This window comes from Amphibalanus amphitrite, unplaced genomic scaffold (assembly GCF_019059575.1).
Source record: "Amphibalanus amphitrite isolate SeventyFive unplaced genomic scaffold, NRLGWU_Aamphi_draft 000424F_arrow, whole genome shotgun sequence".
In the NCBI taxonomy this organism is placed as follows: domain Eukaryota; kingdom Metazoa; phylum Arthropoda; class Thecostraca; order Balanomorpha; family Balanidae; genus Amphibalanus; species Amphibalanus amphitrite.
The window spans coordinates 58290-68059 of NW_024881918.1; the positions used below are offsets into that span (position 1 = coordinate 58290).

A 9770-nucleotide genomic window follows, 5' to 3' on the forward strand; every position below is an offset into this window, starting at 1 on the left:
TTTGGAACGCTGACTGTGAACGGTTCGAAATTCGTCCGACTGGTCAGATGTGTGACTGCAAGCATCATACCGGTCGTGAAGACGCATATAAAGCCCTTGTTACACTGCCGAATTTCGGTACACGAATGTGCACGAATATGCAAGTCATCCTATGTCACGGACCGATTCAGGATCTTTCTTCCACGGTCTTGGCATTTCGCAGACCAGTCGGTGTCCATCGCGTGACTTGTGTTACTGCCGAATTTTGGCCACGACCCTGTCGCCGAAACATGTCGTGTAGGAAATCGGCGAACAGTTCACCGACAGAGACGAACAGTTCGCCGACAGAGCCCGATTTTCAGAAAACGGGTAGGGGGCCCCCTAATCGTGCGCGGGTCGAAGCTGATCCATGATTCGGCGAACATCGCGAATGAATGGCGAATCTGTTGCGAATAGTCGGCGATACCTTGGCAACAAGTCGGCGCACGCAGCGACATGTCGGCGGCGACTCGGCGACTGTTTGGCGATCATGTTCGTTTATTATAAATTCGGCGAACGGCCACGAAATTTTCATTTTTCATGAAATATTCGTGGCGGTCGTGACGAACCGTAAAAGTCGCGCGGTGGACACCGACTGGTCTGCGAAATGCCAAGACCGTGGAAGAAAGATCCCGAATCGGTCCGCGACATAGGATGACTTGCATATTCGTGTACCAAAATTCGGCGGCAGTGTAACAAGGGCTTTACGGGTCGTCACGACCGCCACGTATATTTCATGAAAATGAAAATTTCGTGGCCGTTAGCCGAATTTATAATAAACGAACATGATCGCCAAACAGTCGCCGAGTCGCCGCCGACATGTCGCTGCGTGCGTCGACTTGTTGCCAAGGCATCGCCGACTATTCGCAACAGATTCGCCATTCATTCGCGATTAAGGCCTTAAACTGTTTGCCGATTTCCTACACGACGTGATTCGGCGACAGGGTCGTGGCCGAAATTCGGCAGTGTTAATATCGCTTGCAGAGTTCAATCGGCTGGAAGTCGCCGAAACTACCTCTAGTTTGACTCTGGCTTATATCGTGTCTATCGGCCAGCCGTCTGAGATCGCTCGCAGGCTTATCCCCGACCGTCTGAACTGGTCCGTTCTTCCATTTTTACCCCAAGAGGATATTGCAAACAATAGGTTGAAGTTTTTTCACAAGAATATGTTTCACCGATGGGTACTTTACAGCCTGAAAATGTACGATAAGATCTGCTAGTTCAATTTGAAATGTGAAAACTTAGATTTTTCGGAAAATTACTGGTGGGCCAAATCTTTGAGGCTGGTGGGCCATTTCGGGTCACTGGTGGGCCATTTGGCCCACCAGTTAACATGTTAGCCGAGGCCCTGTGGCTAAATATGTTTAAATTGCATTTTTCTTACTTTCTGCAGATTTTCCTGCAAAATTTTACTGTAGTTTAAGCTGCGTTTCCTGCAGATTGTGTTCACAGACCAATGGGAGACAAGTATTTCTTCATCAACAGGTTTATTCGCCATCAATTGGTCTAGCGGGTGTTTTTCGTATGCGCAGCTTATGTCACAGCTGCGTAAGAACACGTTTGCTTTAAATCATTATGGATCATTATAGAGTTCAGTGTTATGGATATTTCTTTTCGGAATATCAAAGGTCAATGTTGATGCGTTTCATAAGATTTGTGGTGGCGGGATTATCGTCATTAACTAATTACTTGATATATTTTAATGAGGAGTGGTGTAATGCCCGCACGACTGTTGACTTTCATTGTAATTGCTTGAGCTGGTTCCTGGGCCGCCTCAGATAGCAGGATGGTGTGTCAAGTATCATGGCCTGACAGGAAGGTGGGTACCCAGACCCCTAGCTCAATATTAACCTCAGATGAAGCTCGTATATATGTCTTAGAGCTTGTTAAAGTTTTAACCTCACCTTCATATAACCTAACATAACCTGAAATAACCAGACATGCTAGAACCCTTATTTTGGTCAAATGCTGATGAGCAGAAAATATTAACTTTTTGATGATTTGCCATGCCTACCTATTGCTATGTCTGGACGAGGGTTTCTCGGTTACTGTGTAGATAAACTATGGTGAAGATAAAAAACATCATCTACCCTAGCCTAACCTTTGCGTACTAAACTACCACTTTTAGTAAATGTTCAGAAAGAGTGATTCACTTTTCAGGCATACATTTTGTACATTCTTGCACTATTTGACATCCTGAATCCAGATATGATATTTACATGTGATACAAATACAAAACAAAAATCAAACCTTACCTAACGGCTAACCCCATGCCAGACTGGAAAACATCCATACACTATGCCGGATGCCCGTGAGACTATCTTGCGCCGAAATTCGGCGCAAGCGATTTTGCGCCGAAATTTCTGAGTGATTTGCGCCAAAAATTAGGTGCCTTTTTGTGCGAAAATAAGCCCTTTTCATATAAAGCACATGTGCACATATACTGATCAAGGCTATATCAACCAGGCAGTGTTTCAGGGCTTTGTACACTATCCCATGTTTGAGCGTCCGAATTAGTTTTTATTTCCACGTAAACCCAATACCTCGGTGGGAGCCAGCGAGGGCCCGGCAGCGGAGCAGCACGTGCTCCGGCACATCAGCCTCTTCTCGGCTCACGCGGTGCAGAGCGCCGCTGGGCACCGCTTGTCTGGGCACTGCTGACACGCGGCGGGGTGGAGACAGCCGATTCGGTGCCGTATTGGAGCGAGCTGCCCCGGTGGCCCGCCCTCATCTGGTGCACCGAAATGGCATCCTCTCGGTCCTCTCCGGGGAGAGGGAGCGGCGGCGTGCTCCCGAAGAGTGGCTTGAATAGTGATTCTGAGCAGTTGTCGCGCCACTGATGCGAGGCCGCACAATGAACCGCCCTGGTCAGCGATCGGGCGTTTGAGGGCAGGGCGGCCGCTAGTTTTGCCAGATCGTCCACGCTCTCATTCCCCTCGATACTGCAGTGGGCAGGAACCCACTGCTATTGCTTAACGACGCTTGGCGACGTTCAACAAGGTTTTCCATGCCTATCTCTACGCCGAAGGTTGAGGCCTCACCTGGGCGGCCGTTCCTCCGCTGAGTAGACTCAGGGCGGCTCGCCAGTTCGAGCACGCGACGACCGGGGCGGGGACGTCTCGTCCCGCAACCTCTCCAGAGCTGCCCACGGGGCGAATCTGCTGCTAGATTGACCAGCGTACCGCATAAATTCGGTGACTGTTTTCGCCAAAAAATTATGCGACCGCCCTGCACCGAAAAATTCGTCCGCCGCCATGCACTGAATTCGGCGCATGCGAAGTTACGCCGGACGTGCGCTTAAATTTTCGGCGCAATCCCGCCACTACGCCGGACATATTCGGCTTAACGTGTATTTTTTTCCAGTCTGGACCCCATGTTGCATATTCATGTGAACTGTAGATCAGATATTTTTTGAACAAATACCCATCTTTCATCCTTTCAGCATGCCTACAACCTACTAAACAGCCTTGGTATTAACCTACCATTCATACTTTATCTACACATACATATTGATAAATGGGGTATGTTTGGTTCAGTAGGTTATAGTAGGTCAGGTGCCTACATGCTATCATTTGTCATGCTTTGATTTCAGGTGGTGTCTTGTGGGCTTTATAGTGGGCTTTGTGGCCCTCTCTAAGTGCAAGGGTTAAGTGTTGATGCACATAATGCAATGTGTTTTTTTTTTCCATGGGCGCAGGAACCTCACGTAAAGTGTGGGGGGAGGGGGCAGAGAACTTCAATGTCACTTTGTGGGAACCCCAATACCCCTATGAACAAATTCTTTACAGTTTCGTGCTTATCTCACCTTGCCGAACAATTTCTTGCTGTTAGTTTTGAATTTAAATGAAAAATAAATATTTTATTTTTAGCATAACTGAAAAGTGGGGACATCCCCTTCCCGATCCTAGGCCGCCTATGTTTTCTTTTTCTTAATGGTACAAATCATCCAGATTCATATGAGAAGGGTAGGTAGCTACCTACAAAATCAAATCAATGCCTCAATTGTTTATTGTTTTATTACAATAAGTCCCTCCTCTGCCAATCACACTAAACTATCTACTGTCACAATGCAGTGTGCGTCATGATTTCTCAACTCTATGCATACAACCAATGGTCTCTCGACCATTGGTTCAGTGCAAATGCTCTTAAAGTAAACACTGCTAAAACTCAGCTCATGGTTTTCGGCAGTCGGCAAAATTTGAGAAGCATACCTGCTTTCACCGTTTCTTTTCGCGACACCAAACTAGTGCCATGCAACAGTGCTGCCAGATGGGGAAGCCTGTAATCCTCCAGATCAGCTACAAAAATCCTCCAGATTCCTCCAAATCCTATTTGTAGATATAAAAAGGCGGTCTTGGACGCTGCGGGGGGCTATACCCCCAAAAAAGTTTCACCAATTTCTAAAAACTCATCGTATTTCGAATCATTTCGCACTGCTGTGCAGTTTAAAAGATACTTTTTCTTATAAAAGTTGTTTGGTTTTTATCCTAAAAAACGGAATTTTTCGTCGATTTCGGGCGCTGCAGGGGGGCCGGGGGCATTTGCCCCAAATGTCCCCCTTAGATCAGGGCATATTTTAACAAATTTTTACTGCGTCCCAAGTTGAGCAGAGGGCACGTGCTCCGACTAAGGGCACAGGGCAAGGAACAGAGTAGGGCACTGAGGAGGGCAGAAAGTAGGGCACGGCAAGTTGCAGGGCATGGCACAGGACATTTTAGAGGGAAGGGTACAGGTCAGGGCACACAGCAGGGCACAGGTCAGAGAACCGGACGGGGCACAGGGCAGGGACGCAGTGGGTCAAATCAGCATAGGCTACGTCCCAAGGCGAGGGGGCTGCGTCCCAAAATGGGACGCAGTAAGTGCCTTAAAATATGCCCTGCCTTAGATCCGCCAATAGTTTGGTACCCTCGTAGATATAGCTACAGACTGAGACATTCTGCAGTCTCACGGTGATAAAGGACGTGATATATCCTAACGGGTAGGGCGACGCTGGGCAGGAAAATGCCTTTTTAGTCTTGAATGTGTTATATTTTTCCATGAAATTGAATATAATAATCGGGCGACAAATCCTCCAGATTTTCCTCCAGAATCAAAAATCCTCCAAAAGCGAAATTTGTCCGCAAATAGAGTTCAAAATCCTCCAGATTTGCGGAAATCCTCCAAATCTGGCAGCACTGCCATGCAAGCAGGTGGGCAACCTGGGCGTTATCTTCGACGGCACCCTGTCCTGGGACGCGCATGTGTCCGAGCTCAGTCGCCGATGCACGGGTCTCCTAATTGGCCTCTCACATGTCCGCCACTACCTCCCCGACGGTGTCACCAAGACACTAGTGGTGGCTCTCGTCATGTCACGGATCCAGTACTGTCTCTCCGTATTTGGTAATGGTAGCCAAAGGAACTTCGATCGCATTCAGAAAATTCTTAACTTTGCCGCTAGAGTCATTTTCGGTCGCCGTAAATTTGATCATGTCTCCCATCTCCGGGACCAACTCGGCTGGATGGCACCTAAAACAATGGCTGAATACCATACCCTTATCACGGCGCACAAGGCCATCCAGAGAGGTGAACCCGAGGAGATCGCGACCCTATTTTCCAAAAATTCCCAAACACGAGCAAGGTCTACTCGCCAAGACCACCTTTTCCACTTACCGCGACCCCGACTAGAGACCGGAAAACGTAGATTCGCCTACCGTGCCGCGGCGCTCCTAAATACTCTCCCCCTCGAGCTAACGCAGTTGCCTCCAGCCAGATTTGCCCGTGCTGTAAAAAGGGGGCTTAAGCCTAGCCAGAGTAGCCATAGTAGCTAGCCTCATGACTCTTGGACTATGAAAGGCAAACGAGTCTGTGTGTACATAGTTATGAACGCGGCTTCGTGCGGGTTACACCAAGTATGTGCGTGTTCGGCGTTCGCGTTGTGTATTTCGTATCCGTAAGTGTGTGCGTTTTCTTGTGTAGGTACCTATTTCTTGTGTTATCTTCAACCAGCTCGGACTCGGAGTGTAATCGCCACGCCGATTGTGGATTGCTCTTGATCGTCAATACATACATACATACATACATACATACAATATATTTCCATTTGTCAATCACATATTGTTTTTTTTTTTACAGGCTTTCCGGTTATGACTGAGGCCAGCATCTCACGTGCCCTGGCTACGCCAAATCACTGCGGATGCCGGATGCCGAGGACCGGAGAGCCAACCGCTTTGAGGCGTGAGCTCTGTGGCGTGGCTCGAGTGATCACCAGGTTCTGACGGCTACGGCGCCGTCAACCTGGTTGAATAGGTGGGGCCTGGACGAGGGTGCCCTTAGTACGGTGGTCAATCGGTTACGTCCGAGGGACGCTCGAACACGCTGCCGTCGCGTGGCTGCCGGCGGCCGCCCCCTCGCACGTGAATCTCCTGGAGCGAGGACTGCGGGAGGCGGCCGCATCATCACCTGTGTCCACGCTCAACACCGTGCCACGCACTAATGGCGGAAGCCCGACTTTCTCCGATGGAGGAGAGAAGCTGGACGCTGGCTGCCAGGCTGCTGGGGAGGGCGCTGGGTCTGCCATCAGGGGACCCCCTGCGCGCGACCGCCGAGGCCTCGGCACCGGCGCGCCTGCCTTCGGTCCGAGGCTGGAGATTGCGAGGCCGCCAGGCCTGGGCGAGAGCGAGAATCCCACCGTGGCAACAGACGGCTGGCGTCACCTTCCGGTTGGACGTGTGCCCGATCCGGGCTGGGCCACGGCGGCGGAAAGGGAAAGCATGGCTACGCTGCACCTCGCGTTCCTGCCCCTGTGTGCTGTCCGGCTTTGGACGGACGGATCTGTGGAGGGCGGAGTCTTCAGGCGCTGGGCGGGAGCCGTGCTGGTCTGGCTGGACGAAGAGGTCGAGGAACTGCGGGCCCCGGCCGGAGAGTTGTGCTATAGCTATCGCGCGGAGATGGTGGCGCTGGTGACCGGTCCGGAGACCGTACTCGGAAGAGACAGAGACCAGGACCTGCGGTCCGTACCTATCTGCTAACTGTGCGGTAGTGCTGGTGTAGTGCAACATTTTTGGATGGCTAGCTACATTTCACGATTAAATAGCTGGTACGTTTCAGTGCAGGTGGCGTGACGAACAATGTATCTGTTGGCCACTTCTGCGGCCGCTGCCATTTCCTACTCGAAGGCGGGCGCGCTGGGCCGGCAGGATGTTCCCATTATGTGTCGACGACAAAGCGAGTATATTCATGTTCTTTTAATGCACAGAAGTCTGTTGTACATTTGAAGTTTTATTTTAGGTTAACGATTGCGAAGGGCAGATTCATCTTCTCTCTTTCATTTGTGTTGCCACTTTAGCGTTCATGTTTGTCATAAGTGTCCTGGTCCGGCTTGGTTGTCATCTTTATTCGTGATGTATTTTATTTTACGAACATGCTGGTGATCAATGCAATACACTTTTGATTAATAATGCTGCTTTAGCTCTGATCCTTTGTGGTATGTCTTGATTGTACTACTGCGATAGTGATTTTTCCTCACCAAAATATGCAGGCAACAAATGTAAATGCTGCCAAAAGTTTGTCATTGCGTGATGTATCTAAAAGACATCAAGTTTCTGAACGTGGTCGTGTACTACGCAACCGGAAACTCAATAGGACGTGGAATGTTGTGAAGCAAAACTACAGAAGTGAGGCTGGCCACGCCAAAATCAAGTGAGATATGTCTGGCCTTTCTTCAGCCGCCAAGGCTTCGACAGACTATCCGCGGGTTCGGTGTCTCTCGAACTACGAAGATTCAACGTCGTCCGGCCAATCCTGGTTAAGGTCAGCGGGGACTTAGCTGTGGTTATGGAACAGGATTGGCTGTCCGAGAGACTCCGAACCTGGGGTATGTTGCAGCACAGCTATGTCGACCGAGTGTCATCGCAAGCTGCCCCACTCGACGAGAAAAAGTAAAACCGTCCCGTCCTAGGCTGACTAGGCTTAGCTAGGTGGCAGCACAGTCGCGCCGGCAGGGGGCAGTGCCACAACCAACCGACTGATATTTTCGTGTGACGTCAGAACCGGTGCCTCCCTGGCGCCGGCCCCGCGCCTGCCCCGCCGAGTGCCGCGGGTGGCTGGTGGGCGGTCAAGGTCACGGCCGCTGGGGTCCGGTGCAGAGCATGGCGCAGAGCGGCCGAGGGCGAGGTCACGGTCACAGCGGCCCGGTGCAGAGCAGGGCACAGAGCCGGCTGGGCTCGGCGGTCGACGGTCGTGTCGACGGCAACGACGATCCGAGGTGTTGTGGACGACGTTGAGTGGCGGCACAGGTGTCAGCGTCTGTCCAGTCCAAGGAGGCGGCGGCGGGCTCTCTCTATCGTCTGGACGTTTTGAAAGATGCTCTCCAGAGATGGCGCTAGTAAGTTTGGCTGCCATGACGTCATGCTTAAAAGTGATGGGTTTTGTGAGAGCAAGTGTAACAATGGTTGAAAATTTTGTACCTTTGCTTAATTCAGAAAAGAACAATATACAATTGTTCAAAGCAGCGTTTTCCACATTCATCCTTTATTGTTTTGAGAGGAATATGGACAGTTTCAATCTTTTTTCTTGACCTCAATTCGCACACGCACTAAATTAAAAGCTGGAGTTTTGTGCGTTCGTAAATTGTGATTTAAGAAAATAATTTGACAATAATCTTTTACACTTTTGCTTTACAATCATTTTTCAATGCAAATAAATGCATGAATGATTCGAGAATAGGCATATCTTTAAAGTATTATGATTTTCCACAAGCAATTTTTTCCAAAAACTTGAAATACTCACAGCTGACGAACGCATCCAATAATCTGGATGTCTTAGGATGAGTTCGTCATTTTTTCCCAAGGAAATACGATACAGTTTTAGCTAATTTACCTATTTATTAGGGCACTTTTGCCAATGAATTATTAAATCAATGACAACAATTAATCTCATTATCAACCATACTCGTAAGAATTTTCTTCGTAAAAGCGCGAACACATCCGCGCTTTCATGAAAAGTAACGCCTGTAGATGTCAGGACTGCTGCTTTATGTTTCGCAAGGTGGCGCAGCGCGCAAGGTAGCGAGGCTGAGGTCTCCAGACTCTCCACCACGATGGACGATTTAGCTTGGAAATGGCCAATGGGGAAGGTCTCACCCCAAAAACGGACGCCCTTTTACACAGCTGCGTAACAAGAATGAATTATTGGCATAGCTGACCATACGTCCCCTCCCCTCCCCACCCCAGCTCCATTGGAAATATCGCCTTTTTTCCTAAGTTGAAGTGGCAGTTATATCCTGACTAATTTCTCACTCTTCCCAGTAAACCTTAACATGCATGATGCAGATATCCACTGCGTAAGTCGTGTGCTTGCGTAAGTGTGCCAACTAGTGCTGCCTACAGTGCCTATAGTGCCTACTGCTTCCACCATTGTCGTTATAATTGGTGGTTCTCAGGTCAAAAGTCACACAGTGGTCTCAGAGAACAATCGTTTCAACAAATTCACGATTCAAACCGTTGCATTCTACTCATATTCCGGTCAGTTCTGCTACTAAACGATTCCGGCAAAACACTCTTTAGGTTATGTATTAGCGAACCACCACACAAAATTCGCCCAATCAATGGTCATTTATTACTGCTGGGCTGAACCGTCATACGCTAATTGCAGTCAATATTTTCAGAACGATACCGACCGAGGAAACACAACGTATTCGCGGATTCGCACATACGTTGGCACCCAGGTGGCCTGTCAGCAGCCGCACAAATTGAGATGGTACACCGTAAAGCATG

At 49.3% G+C, this 9770-nt stretch overlaps 1 long non-coding RNA gene across 1 annotated transcript; it reads left to right on the plus strand.

Moving 5' to 3' along the window:
- Positions 1–1566: 1566 nt before the first annotated feature.
- Positions 1567–7454, plus strand: LOC122391171. Its single transcript, XR_006258294.1, has 2 exons — positions 1567–1837; positions 6130–7454. It is a non-coding gene; the product is annotated as an uncharacterized LOC122391171 (long non-coding RNA).
- The last annotated feature ends 2316 nt before the right edge of the window (positions 7455–9770 follow it).